This window comes from Dromiciops gliroides, chromosome 1 (genome assembly GCF_019393635.1).
Source record: "Dromiciops gliroides isolate mDroGli1 chromosome 1, mDroGli1.pri, whole genome shotgun sequence".
Classification (NCBI taxonomy): domain Eukaryota; kingdom Metazoa; phylum Chordata; class Mammalia; order Microbiotheria; family Microbiotheriidae; genus Dromiciops; species Dromiciops gliroides.
In genome coordinates this window covers 422014597-422029033 of record NC_057861.1, presented here as the reverse complement: position 1 = coordinate 422029033, position 14437 = coordinate 422014597, and the positions used below count along the sequence as shown (strand labels likewise).

Genomic DNA, 14437 nt, shown 5'->3' with positions numbered 1-14437 from the left:
CACAAATGTCCTGGACAACTATCTAAGACTAAGTTAAAGATGGGATGCAACTCTCTCCTTTGCCTTTGTTCCTTTTCCTTAGCCTGCCAAGTAGGATTACTGGCAATAAACGTTTCTAGTGCCGAGGACTCATTAGCTAGGCCTCATTGTCATTTTCATTGTCTTAGGGAAAAAAGGACAAAAATCAGAAGTATGAATGGGTGTGCCAAAACCCTGGGAAACGGAAGTAAAAGGCCAAATCTCAGTTTAAGTACAGGAAACAGTTGCTTAGCTTAAGGTTGATTCTTCTTAAGGCACTCGATTGATTCTTTCAAGGAAGAAATTAGAAGCCTCTGTGGAGGAGGCACAGCACTTGACAGAGTTCAGTTACTCTTCTTTAAAGGTTTTCAGTACCCCAACACCCAGACAACTAACTCAACTCTAATTAGTGGAAAGAGAATAGATTTCATAGCCTTCCCAGGAGCAGTTGGGATGGAGGCGTCAGCCAGGTCATTAGTAGCCCAGATTTAAATGGCTTCTACTAGAGTCAGCTGGGGTACAATATTTTCACTTTTAAAAATTTTACTAAAAACATTTTACTTAGGGCTTTTGCTTTTCTATTAAAGTAATTTCGGGATACCCTTTCCCAGTTCCTCACCAATCTTCCCTTGTAACAAAGAAAAACAGTTAAGCAAGACAAATCAACACAGCAACAGAGTACTCTGTCAGACAGAGTACTCAATATTTGGCTCCCATAGTCTCCCCATTTCTACAAGGAAAAAAGGGAGGTGTATTTCTTTAGGAACAATTTCTTTTTTTTTCTTAAATTTAATTTTATTTTTGGTTCCAAATTCTCTCAATTTTTCTACCCCACCCCCATCCAATGATAAACAAGAAAAGCAAAACCCATTACAAATGTGTATAGTCATGAAAAGCAATCCCCTGTATTAGCCATGCCCCAAAAGAAGAAAAGGGGGGAAAAAAAGGAAAGAAAGGAAGAAAGAAAGGAAAAGAGAAGAATATATACTTTAACCTGCATATTGAGTTCCTCACCTCTCCTCTGGATATGGATAACATATTCCAATATAAATCTTTGGAAAGGTGGTTGGTCATTCATGGTGATGATCAGAGTTACTAAGTCTTTCACTAATTTGTTTATGCTATCACTCCTTATATCTAAATCATGTATCCATTGGGAGCTTACCTTGGTATGTTTTATGAGGTAGTCTATGTCCAGTATCTTCTAGACTACTTTCCAATTTTTTAAACATCAAATAGCAATTTCATGCCCTAATAGGCGGGATCTTTGGGTTTAACAAAAACTAGGTACTATGCTCACTTTTCTATGTTGTGTACCTATTTTGTTGCACCAGTCAGCTTTTCTACTTCTTACCTAGTATCAAAATGTTTTGATGATTACACCTTTGTAGTATGTAGTTTGAGTTGTGGTATTCCTAGGCTCCCTTCTTCCTCATTTATTTATTGATTCCTTGCTATTCTTGACTTTTTGTTCTTTTAGGTGAAATTTGTTTTTATTTTTTCTAGTTCTATAAAATAAGTCTTTGGTAGTTTGCAATGACACTACATAGGTAAATTAAATTAAATAGTATTATCATTTTTATTATATTTGCTTACTTTATCATGAAGACCGATCAGTGATTTATTGCAGTAGTCCAGGAATGAAGTACTGAGTGACAGTACCTGAGTAATGGCAGTGTCAAAGGAGAGAAGGAGGCATATTTTGGAGATATCATGAAGGCAAAAATGACAGGCCTTGTCAACATTGTATATGGTGAGTGAGAGCTAGTAAGGAATTAAAGATGATACCTAAATTGGAAGCCTGAGTGATTCTAAGGATGGTAGTAGCCTTGATAGTAATGGGGAAATTTGGAAGGGAGGAGGGTTTTTTAGGAAAGATAGTAAGTCCCATTTTTGGCAGGTATATAGAACACATATAGCCAAGGTCATTCATAGCCCTAGAACTGTAGGACCCCATGTCCCTTCTCTTCACAGAGGAGGAGGGCTTCAGTACCTTTGACTTTTCTCAAATTGTCCTAATAAAGTTAGAAGCAGGGAGTGGTATCTGCACTAGAGGAAGAGCTCTGCTACCAGACTAGGATAAGTCCCCATGATAACTGCCCGGGACATCCTCCGGCTGGGCTGTTCTGGCCTGTTCCTTGATAACACATCCTGATTCAGGCCCAACTGAAGCCCTCATCTGTGGTGCTGCCATGAGTTTTCAGAAAAAGAAGACACCCTTGGCCTGGGATTGACAAGGTTTTTTCTGGGCTCGCAGGCTGTTTTTTCACCTCTAACACAGAGGTGGCAGTCCAGAGAGATCTAGCCACTTTTATTTTTATTTTTATTTTTTTTTTTTGCAGAGAAATGAGGGTAATTGATTTGCCCAGGGTCACACACACTCTTTTTTTTTTCTTTGACAACTCTTCATGGTTAATGAAAGGGTTGCCTCAGTGAGAGTAACTTATGGTGAACATCCAGACATTTTACAAATTTTTGTCTCTGTAGGCTGTGGTCTTTTGCCCAATATTCACCAAACAGCTATGGGGTTCAGTGTTCCCCTATTTTAAAATTCCAAGTTTCTACTGTTTTTCATCTGCATATGAACCCCTAGGAAACTAGTTACAGAGGAAGTCTATGCCCAGTGACCTGCTGTAATCTGTCTAATGCCTCTGCTGCTTTCCAATTTTCTAGGATAGCTACTCAAAGCCTGACATTTTGTATCTGTCCTCGTTCCCCTTCAAACCCTACAAACTTGACAAAGGCTAGAAGGGGCCCACACTTATAAGTATAAATCAAACATATAAAAAAATTCACTATGCCCCCTCTTGTTTTTTCCCAAATGGACAGCCCCCACTTCAGAATGTATAACCATTTGGTGGAGACCAGGGTTCCTGTTGTTAATGATGTAGTTAGTAATTAATAACAATCTTCTGCTGCTACATGGCTTTTTGTCTATGTCACGTCAGAGGGTGAAAGTGTTTTGAAGGGGGTAAAATCATACTTCTATGACAAAGAGGTTGACCTAAGAACAGAGGCTTATGTTCTACCAGGGAGGCTGCCAGATCAGTCAAAGGGCACAGGAAAGGGAGTGCCTTCTGATATCAAGCTACAAACTTTTAGGCTGAGTGGAAATTTGGTAGAGTTTTACATGAGCCCGCAGTTTGCATTAACCATTAGGAGACTTTCTGACAATTAGATTTGTGGTGCTGTCAAGAACTGGACTATTTCTTTTTATCTCCTTAAAGGATTTCAACAGGAACACCAGGTGGTTCTTTAGCTAACCACTTGGGGATTTTTCTGATGACAGGGGATTAACAACTATAATGAAATGGATGGGCCCATATTACAGAGATGGAAGTCAAGGCTTGGAGAGAAGCAGTGACTTATTCAAAGTCTTACAACAACTAATTAAAAGATGAATTAGGCTAGAACTCAGGTCCTCTGACTACCCTATCATTGATCTTCACCCAATGACATAATAAAAGGTCAGGATTAATTCAGCGATTTTGTGGACACTCTAGCTAAATACTAAAGGACTGGTAACCATAATCATAAAAAAGAATATGAAAAAATAATATGCTAAAAATTCAAGTCCTAAATATTAATATGAATTGGAGTTGAAGAATATCAGTTACTCTCACTAGTTTTCCCATGGTGCAACCAACATAGAATAAAGGGGAGTGAAGAGAGAAGTTTCCCCTTTAACTTAAGGAGAAACTACTTTGAAGAAAAGGAGATAAAAACAAAACAAAAACAAAACAGAAAAACAAAAAGCAAAAAAAGAAAAGGAGATAATGTATTGTGTGAAAAGACTGGGCCAAAATCAGCAGAGATGTTGGGTATCCTTTCTTCTTTCCCCCAGCAGGTACCAAAACTTGAATTACACAGCTAAAGATAGAATACTAGCTTCATGAAAGGACAGTTATTTTGTTAATTGTGTTTATATTTCTTCACCTCAAGCTAGTTAATAAATGAAACTGTTTGAACTTTACAGGCATATTTGATGTTCACACCTCATATGTGTATTAGACAGCCAGATTATTTCCGCTTATTTTTTTTTTTTTTTGCTAACACTTCTATTCAAAGCCAAAAAATCACTAAATTTGGAGTCAGGACACCTGGGTTCAAGTCCTGACTCCAATACTACATGTATGACTCTGGGAAAATTACAAAATCATAGAATTTGAGATTAGAAGGGGCCTTAGTGACTATCTCTAGACCAACTCCCACATGAAAAAGTATCTGCCATGACATGTGGATACATGACAAGTGGTTATCCAACCTCTGCTGGAATACCTCCAAGGATGAGTAAACCATCATCTCTTGAAGTGAGCCACACTTTTGGATAGCTCTTATTGTTAAGAAGCTTTTCCTGTTAATCAGCTTGTGTTTGCTTCTTTGTAACTTCCATCCCAGCTAAATAGGCAGCTAGGCGGTACAGTAAATAGAGGGCTGGACCTGGAGTTGGGAAAACTCATCTTCCTGAGTTCAAATCAGACACATACTAGCTGTGTGACCCTGGCCAAATCACTTAACCGTATTTATTTCAGTTTCCTCATCTGCAAAATGAGATGAAGGAAATAGCTAGCTATCTCTGTCAAGAAGACCCTAAATGGGGTCATGAAGAATTGGACATGACAGGAAAATGACTGAACAACAACTTTCACCCATTGCTACTAGTTCTGTCCTCTGTGGCCAAATGGAACAAAAGTAATCTTTCTTCCATGTGAGAGCTCTTCAAATATGTAAATGCAGCTTAAGTCTTCTTTTTGCTAGGTTAAATAGCCCTGTTTCCTTCAACCAGTTTCCTCATCTATAAAATAAAAAGGACTGGATAGACTTGGAAGTCTAGTTGCTGTATGATCAATGATCAGAAGTCTTCATCTAGACAAGGGCTTCTTAAACTTTTTCCACTTGAGACCCCTTTTTGCCCAAGAAATTTTTACTTACCCCAGGTAAATAGGTATATAGATTTGTATGAACCACCACTCAGAATGCAAAAAATACATGAAGTGGGAAATGCCAATGTGAGATAAAGTAACAGCCTGTTAAAGTAATGGACTCTTCTCAGTTAGGAAAAGCATGGCCACATAAGGAACAGCAAAGCAATATTATATAGTGAACTATGTGAACTCAAGAATGTGAGAAAAGTAAGTTTTTCAGGGTTAGAGGGAGAACTGGTAAAAATCAGCTTGAGTTGACTCTCGCTGGTGTTCTAATAAAAGCAGGTAAGAGTTCAACCCTAGTCACTACTGTGCTTGCTTAATAGACTTATTCATATTAACTTCTCCTCCCATGCCTAAAATCACCCCATTTTTGATCATGGGTTTCATGAAGGTGTATGTGGATGAGAGGAGTAACATATCAAGGAGAATTTAATTAGAACTCTTTTGGGAAAATTGTGAACCCAATGTATGTATATCCAGTACTGGGCTCCACATTCCAGGAAGGACATTGAAAAGTGGACACTATTAAGAGAAGGGTTGCTAAAATGGGATGCTAAAGTTCCTTGAGATCATGCTCCATCAGAATGGGCAGATGAACCCTGGGGATGCTCAACCTTGAGAAGAGGTGTCCCAGAAGCATCAAAATAATCTTCCATATAGGATAGAGATTAGACCTGCTCTGCACAGCCTCTGAGGGTAGATCTATGAATAACAAATAAAAGTCACAGAGGCAGATCTCAGCTTGATATAAGAAAAATCGTATCTCAGTGAGAGCTCTTAAGCAATCATTAAATTGACTGTTAGGGGAAGTGGTTTATTTCCCTGTCACTGGAAGGCTTCACACAAAGTTCTGGTTGACTGTGGTTGTGGAAGGGCTTCTCATTAAGTAATGATTTGTACCAGCTGGCCCTTGGACTTCCTTCTAATTATGAGATGTTATAACTCTCTGATATGTATTGAGTTCCCCATCATTACAAGACTTCAAAATAATTCTGGATGGCCTCTTTTAGTGCATGTTATAGAGGGGATTCCCGATTAGGTAGAGGTTGGGTTAGGTGACCTCTGAGGTTCCTTCCAGTATTGTGACTTGGTGCTGGTATAAGTTCCAAGGGAGGGAGGACTTCCAGACTTTAACTTCCTATTAACTTCTTCTGTAAAACTTAGGTTCATGGAATCATAGAATCTTAGAGCTAGAACAGGAATTCTATTGATAACACCCATGGTACTAAACATATGACAAATAGTGAACATATCTGAAACAAGTGAGGTGAAGATATCTGAAACAAGCCACAAGAGTCATTAATACATAATTATAAATTATATTTAAGTAGTATTTTTACATTGCTTGTGCAAGTCACTAAAGAAGCACATACTAAGTGCTTAACAAATGCTTGTTCTTTTGAGTGATAGGTTAGTTAGCTAATGTAAGTATGTCTTTTAACCTCAGCAGTATATGCAACAAGTAGCTTTCATTCTTCATAGATCACATTTTGAACAGAGCTAATGTCACTGAACAGAAAGCATTAGGAAACCTGCCAGCCACACATGGCATCCATGTTAGACAAAAAGGATCTCACTTTAATGATTTACCTTTCCATTGAAGGAATTAGAATTCAAGAAAGGTAAATCAGTTTTTCCCAAGTTAAGTCATTCTCCCTTACATTTATGGTATATAAGCCTACCTGAGAGCAGAAAAGAAGAAGGGGGGGAGGGAAATCTTATATCTCCAATAAGTTTCCATGCCATTGCATAAATCTCCTTTAAATAATCTTCATGCTTTGATCTGGGGTTTTCCTAGGGATTGAAATCTGTTTCTTTATTCTTAATAACAAGTGCTCTGGAGAGCAGAGATTTTAGACTGTGTATCTTACCAATAAACTTGTAGGATTAAAACATCTATGAAATATTGAGTCCCTCCTCATAACATGAAAGAAAAATGGAGGTGATGAATCTGGGGATTTCTCCCATCAAGATGGGGTTGGGGGTTAGTGGCTGTATCTTGCCTAGAAGTGGAGTTGATACACTCTTTTCTGTTCCTTTTAAAATCATTACAACCAAGTGAAATTCTTATTTTATTTTTTCTCCAATGGCAAATTTTTAAAATCAAAATCTAAATGAATGAAAATGAAAATATAATGAGATAGAGTCTAGATCTAAGCTGCCTTTTGGGAAGATCACTGCACCCTCTATTGTAACTTTTCCCTTGCTTCTTTCTCAGAATATATTTTGAAGACTGACTCAGATACTAATGGTATAGTTCTTCATTCTTCTGCCTCACTGGAAAATGGAGAGCCAAAGGTGACAATAAGGAAAGGTATACCTGGGATCAGACATTTAAAAACTTGAAGAGACTTTGGAGTCCATCAGTTCCAAACTATTCATTTTATAAAAGGAGAAACTGAGGACCAAAGAGATTAAATGAGTGACCCCAGGCCTATTACGGCAGTAAAGTGGTAGACCTGAGATTGGAACTCAGGTGCTATGACTCCAAATTTTTTCCATTGCACCATGCTGCTTCTCACTTCTTTGGGGTTTATGGACTGAGATCGGACAGGACAGGACCTCCAAACTATGCAGATTACAGAGGAGGAAAGCAAGGCTCAGAGAAGTCATTTACCTGAGGTCAAATAAGTAGTAACTAGTAGAGGCAAGATTCAAAGCCAGGTCATCTGCCTGCAAACCTACCACTTTCCCCTGTGTTTCTACTTCTCCAAGAGCACAATAGCTAGGACACTTGCCGTGTGAATCTCCTGGGTCATACAGCTGATCTCTTCAGTCACTGTCTCTTTTCCCTCTGAACACTTCTTCTGAGAAGTCCACATGGCATTGTAAGAATTAACCAATTTCCCCTTTCCATCTCTAATTGAAGGATCCCTGTGGAAAGTATTATTCTTACTGGTCTTTCCAATAATAATTACAGTCAATGCCCGGCTATCCACATGTAGGTTATTTATGTTTTAGATGCTGAGTCTCAGACTCACTTTCTCCTCTGCCACCCAGGTTGTTTTTCACACCTCCCCTCACAAGGAGTCCGTGTATGCTCAGGCAAATTTAGGTTGGCCCCAGCCAAATAATGAGGAGGGGAAGTCTACAGCACACTGGCCATAGACAAATAGAAATGTTTGGATTTCCGGAGCCACTGAAGCCCTCCATTAGTGTGGAATATTGAGAAACGAATTGGACAGAACAGCTAATAGTAATTCTTGTCTATACCACATTTCTTAGTGTCATTTAAAATAATAATGCTAATTCTGATTTCTATTGAACTTTCAGGTTCCTCAGGTACTTTTTTAAAATTTAAATTTATTTATAATTTTAAACATTCTTTTTAAAAATTTTTACTTCCAGATTCTCTCCCTCCCTTCCATTCCTACCCCCACTCAATTAGAAGTCAAATAGTTTATCAGTTAAATATGTGAAATTATGCATAACTCATTTCCATATTAGCCATATCACAAAAAAGTTTTTAAAAAGTGAGAAAATTATTGTTCAATTTGCATTCAGAGCTCATCAGTTCTCTCTCTCTCTCTGGATAGCATTTTTTAAAATTGTGAGTCTTTTGAAATCATCTTGGATCATTGTATTAATCAGAGTAGCCAGTTGATCATCATTACAACACTGATGTTACTGTGAGCAATAATCTCCTGGTTCTTCTCACTTCACTTTGCATCAGTTTATATAGGTCTTGTCATGTTTATTTTTCTTCTGAAACCATCCCCCTCATTATTTCCTATAGCACAGTAGTACTCCATCACAATCATATGCTGCAATTTGTTCAGTCATTCCCTGATTTATGAGTATTTCCTCAATTTCCAATACTTTGCCACCATAAAAAGAACTGCTATAAATATTTTTGTATATATGAGTCCTTTCCTTATTTTTATCTCTTTGGGGTATAGACCTATTATTAGTATTGCTGGATCAAAGGGTATACAAAGTTTTAAAACACTTTTGGCATAGTTCTATATTATTCTCCCCAATGGTTGGACTAGTTCACTATTCTACCAACAGATCATTAATATACCTATTTTCCCTCATCCCCTCTAGCATTTATTATTTCCAATAGGTATGCGGTGGTACATCAGAGTTATTTTTATTTGCCTTTCTTTAATCAATAGTGATTTAGAATATTTTTATATGACTATAGATAGCTACAGATAGCATGAATAGCTAGGTGGCACAATGGATAGGGTGCTGGCCTTGGAGTCAGGAGGACTTGAGTTCAAATCTGTGTTCAACCAGTTATTAGCTGTGTGAACCCAGGCAAGTCGTTTAATGCTGTTTGCCTCAGTTTCTTCATTTGTAAAACAAGCTGGATAATGGAATGACAAACTAGTATCTTTGCCAAGAAAATACCCAAAAGGGTTCATGAAAAGTCTAACACAACTGGAAATAACTAAACAGAAAAAAATAGCATTGATATCTTCTTCTGAAAATTCCCTGTTCATATCTTTTGACCATTAATTGGAGACTGACTCTTATTTTTATGTTTTATTCAGTTCTTTATATATTTGAGAAATACAGCCTTTGTTAGGGAAACTTGCTATGATGTTTTATATTGCTTTATTGTCTATGGTACTTCTTAACAAAATGTGGTTTACCTGATATTCCCTTTTAACTGATCTATTTTTGCTTTGTCTGAGATCATGATTATTATACTTGCCTTTCTTTAGTTCAGTTGAAGCATATTAGATTCTGCTCCAGCCCTTTATTTTAACTCTGTGTGTGTCACTCTGTTTCAAATATGTCTCTTGTAAACAACATAGTGTTGGATTCCATTTTCTAATCCACTCTGCTATCTACTTCCATTTTATAGGTGAGCTTGTGCCTCCAAATTTTATTTGAGGCATAATTTTAATGTTGTTTGGAGGGGAATGTTAGGAGAGTTCATCTGTGTCCCCACTTACTAAACTCATCTGTCTTGGCTTCCTCCACCCCCATTAAGTACTTTTCTTACAACAATTCCTTGAAGTAGATAGTACAAGCATCATAACTTCATTTACAGATGAGAAGATGGAGACCCTATAGAGACTGAATGATTTTCTCATTCAGCTCTTATATAGGTATTAAGCATCAGAGACAAGAAAGAAACTTGTGTCTCTTAATTCCAAATCCAATATTCCATCTCATGCTGCATCTAATTCTTTTACAACTCAACCAAGATGGGGCAGCTAGGTGGCACAGTGGATAAAGCACTGGCCCTGGATTCAGGAGGACCCGAGTTCAAATCTGGGCTCAGACACTTGACACTTACTAGCTGTGTGACCCTGGGCAAGTCACTTAACCCTCATTGCCCCTCCAAAAAAAAAAGACTCAAACAAGATACCAGACTGTTGAAAACCTGTATTGTTAGTACAAAATGCTCTGTTTAGCATTCAACACCTTTTATAACCTAGCTCTCTCCTACCTTTTTAGTCTTATACCTTATTCCCTACACATACTCTTCAATCTAGTGCTACCTCCAGACCATTCTATGGACAAGACTCACCATCTCTCCACTCTAGGCTTTTTTTCATCTGTCCATTCCTAGAGTACTCTCCCTTCTCCACTCTGACTATTGACTTCCCTGGCTTTATAAAAATCCCAACTAAAATCCTATCTTATACAGAAAGCCTTTGCCAACCATTCTTGTTTGTTTGTTTGTTTGTTTGTTTTTTGCAGGGCAATGGGGGTTAAGTGACTTGCCCAGGGTCACACAGCTGGTAAGCGTCAAGTGTCTGAGGCCAGATTTGAACTCAGGTACTCCTGAATCCAGGGCCAGTGCTTTATCCACTGCGCCACCTAGCTGCCCCCTTTGCCAACCATTCTTATTTTTAGAGCCTTCCCTCTTACTTATTTCCCATTTTTCCTGCATATAGTTTATGTTTGCTTATTACCTCCCCCATTAAATTGTGAATTCCTTGAGGTCAAAGACTATCTTTTGCCTCTTTTTGTTTCTCTAGCAGTTAGTACGGTGCCTGACATATAGTAGGTGCTTGATATATGTTTATTAATTGATTAATTTGTTAAGGGCTAAAATTCTAGCTAAACTGTCTAAAATATCTAATGAGTGGTCACCAATAAATTATAAGCTTTAGCAAGAGTTAGACTTTTAGGCATTTATTAAGGAGAATAAGAATTTGGTAAAGAGAGAGAAAGGCCTACATTCATCTATTTATTAAAGGGAGAGCACATTTCTAGCTCCCTTCTCTGCCAGAGTCCTCAGGAAAGAAAGCAAGTCAGAGCACCCGGCTCTTCCTTCTTCCTCCCACTAGCAAACGTCACTTCCTGGCAACGAAGACGCATGTTCTTGCCCTCAAAGACCTTCCTTTCATGGTGGAACTTTTCTACAGTAAGTCTCCAGCAGGTGGCGTCATTCCAATCGTTACAAATTGGTAGTGGGAATTTCCTCACTGGGAGTTTCCTATATCAAAACAATAATACATCTGATACCTACCACAACAGTCTTATATAAATTTTAGTTTATTATTAATATTGTCATATCCATTCAATAATTAGCTCATTAAATTAATTCATTTATTATTGATTGAACTGAATTGTGACTTTCCATGTCTGATATTAAATGAAAAGATGGAAATGTAGCCTTCATTGGTATTTCTGGGGGGGAAGTGTGGTCTCCTTGATTAGCACAAATGCTTCTTTACATCATTGGAAACTATTTAGTGACAAAGAAAAGAATGGAATAAGTTTTTTTCCTTGTTCATTGACATCAATTGTTTTTTATGTATGTATTTTGCTGTGTGACCTGGCACACATGAGACCTGGAAAGCCAGAAAAGAAACTTCTTTTCTTTGTGTATGGACCAGACTGGACTTGAGCTATGATCTTGGATCATAAAGCAAAGCTTTTGATGATGGTGACTAGTGGTTTGCTGGCTGGCCATTCATCCCAAGGCTACCAGCATCCACAATGACTGAGAGTGTCAGGTAAGCCCAAGTTCAGTGGAAACATTTCTGTTTCCAAGTTTTTCTGAGGGCTAAAGAAAGAGCAGTCTTCAGAACTGTTGCTGTTGCTTTACTCCTGGAAAAGGCTTTGAGTTTCAGAGGAGGGAAGGAGTTAGACTTAGGTGTTTTGTTTTTTGCTTCCCAACTCTGAATGGCTAAAAAGTGCCTTGGAGTACCTTCTTGACTCTCTCTTCTAACTCTCTACTTTCTCTTTCCTTTAAGAAAAGAGCAAAACTGGGGACAGCTAGGTGGCACAGTGGATAAAGCACCACCCTGGATTCAGGAAGACCTGAATTCAAATCCGGCTTCAGATACTTGACATAAGCTGTGTGACCCTGGGCAAGTCATTAACCCTCATTGACCCACCAAAAAAAAAAAAAAAGAGCAAAACCCCCCTGTCTGTGATCTTATTTCTGAAGGAAAAAGAACTACATTAAAGACTGCCATAAGAGCCCCACTTAGGTGTGTTCTATACACCTCTTTGAGATGAGTGTGAATGAAAGCTCCTTGAAAGCAGGGTCCTTAAAAGTCCCTTCCCCGCAGCAGGTGCTAAATTAACATCTGTTAAATTGGTTTGAGCATATATCATAAAATTCAACAGAAAGTATAATTTTTCTGCCTGTAGGAAGTTGGAGAAGAATGTGGGGAGACAAAAATTCAGAACTGGCAGTCAGTTGGTGCAGTGGATAGAACACTAACCCTGCAGATAGGAAGGCCCGCATTAAAATCCAGACTCAGCTACTAGCTATATGACCCTGGGCAAGTCACTTACTGTCTGTTTGCCTCAGTTTCCTCAACTGTAAAATGAGGATAATGATAATACCTGCCTTCCAAGTTATTACAAATATCAAATGAGATAATAATTGTAAGGCAGTTAGCACAATGCCTGGCACATAGTAAGTACTAGCTAAATGTTAATTATTATTATTAATTGTAATGATCACTCTCATTCTTATAGCACTTGAGGATTATAAAGCTCTTTTTTCAGAATCATACTATGCAATACATAATGCCCCAATGTTATAGATGAAGAAACTGAAGTTCAGAGTTAGATGACATGCCTTACTTTTCTTGTTTGTAAAATGAGAGGTTTAGACTAGATGGCCCATGAGATTTCTTTTAGCTAGATCTATAATGCTAGGATGAAATGATTAGTCCAAGGTCCCATATCTAGTAAATTTCAGAGCTGGGATTTGAATGCAGGTCCTCTTACTCCCAAGCTAACATATTCTCTATTATACTAGGCTATTCCTAACTATGAAAAACTGAGGGAGTGACCAGAAGCAGATAATAAATTCATTAAGGAGGCTGTGGCTTCAGGGGGATGGTGGGAGTAGAGGTGGCTGAGCTGGGAGCTCCGCTGGGGGCTGGGTCCCAGACCCCGTGGCCACCCCAGTCCTCGTCCCAGGGTGTGGAGGCGATGGCCGTGGCAGCCCTGGGAAGTGGGGATAGCTCTGCAGCCAATGAGGCCCTATTCCTGGCATTGGGGGCCAGAGTGACAGTGCTGAGCCACCCGCTCTTCTCCATGAAGTTGCTCATTCAGGTTGGGCATGAACCACTGCCTCACACTGTAGGGACCAATGTGCTGCGGAGGAAGGTCTTCTACTTATCCAATTTCTTCACCTATGCCAGACACATTGTGCAAGTGGATGGAAAGAGGGGACTCTTCTGAGGCCTGAGCCAAGGCTTAAGTCTAGTGCTGTCTCCACCCTGTCCGGGGGCAGTGTGAAAAAGGCCTTCCCTTTGGAGGAATTAGAACATGTATCCAGCAAGGATGATGTGAAGACATCACTGAGGAAGATGGTGAAGGAGACTTTCCATGAGATGATGATGCAGTGTATGTGCAGGGTGCTCTCACCCCCGCTTGTCATCTCGGTGCACTGTATGATTCAGTTTATGGGGCAGGAGGTCAAATCCAGTGATGTGCTGAGCTCCATTGAGAAAATTTTCAGAGAAGAAGGGCTGCTGGGGTTCTTTGTGGGCTTGATACCTCACCTCCTGGGAGATGTGGTCTTCTTGTGGGACTGTAACCTCCTGGCTCACTTCATCAATGCCTACCTGGTAGATGACAGTTTCAGTCAAACGTTGGCAGTTCAGAGTTACACCAAGTTTGTAATGGAGATTGCAGTGAACATGCTGACCTACCCTTTCCTCTTGGTTGGTGACCTCATGGCTGTTAACAACTGTGGGTTGCTGGCAGGCCTCCCCCCCTATTCCCCCGTGTTCGAGTCCTGGCTTCATTGTTGGAGATATCTGAGCATGCAGGGTCAGCTCTTGCGGGATCAAGCCTGCTTTTCTCGTGAATCTCAACAGCATCAAGCTTCTCCATTTATTAAATCAGAATAACTTAATGATAGTAATAAACACCATCTCTGTCCCCCCCAAAAAAAGTTCATTTAAGACACACTCATGGTAGCATGCTTGTGGAAGAAAAATAAATAGCAAAAACATACTTGACACTGAATAACTGGCTCTATACTATGTCAAGAAGAAAGTGGTCTCTAGAAAGCATCCTAGTGAGGAGCATAAGTAAGATGCAGGACTGAC

General features: G+C 39.1%; 1 pseudogene; it reads left to right on the top strand.

Annotated features, from left to right (window-relative positions):
• Positions 1 to 13214: 13214 nt before the first annotated feature.
• Positions 13215 to 14226, top strand: LOC122750044 (annotated as a pseudogene).
• The last annotated feature ends 211 nt before the right edge of the window (positions 14227 to 14437 follow it).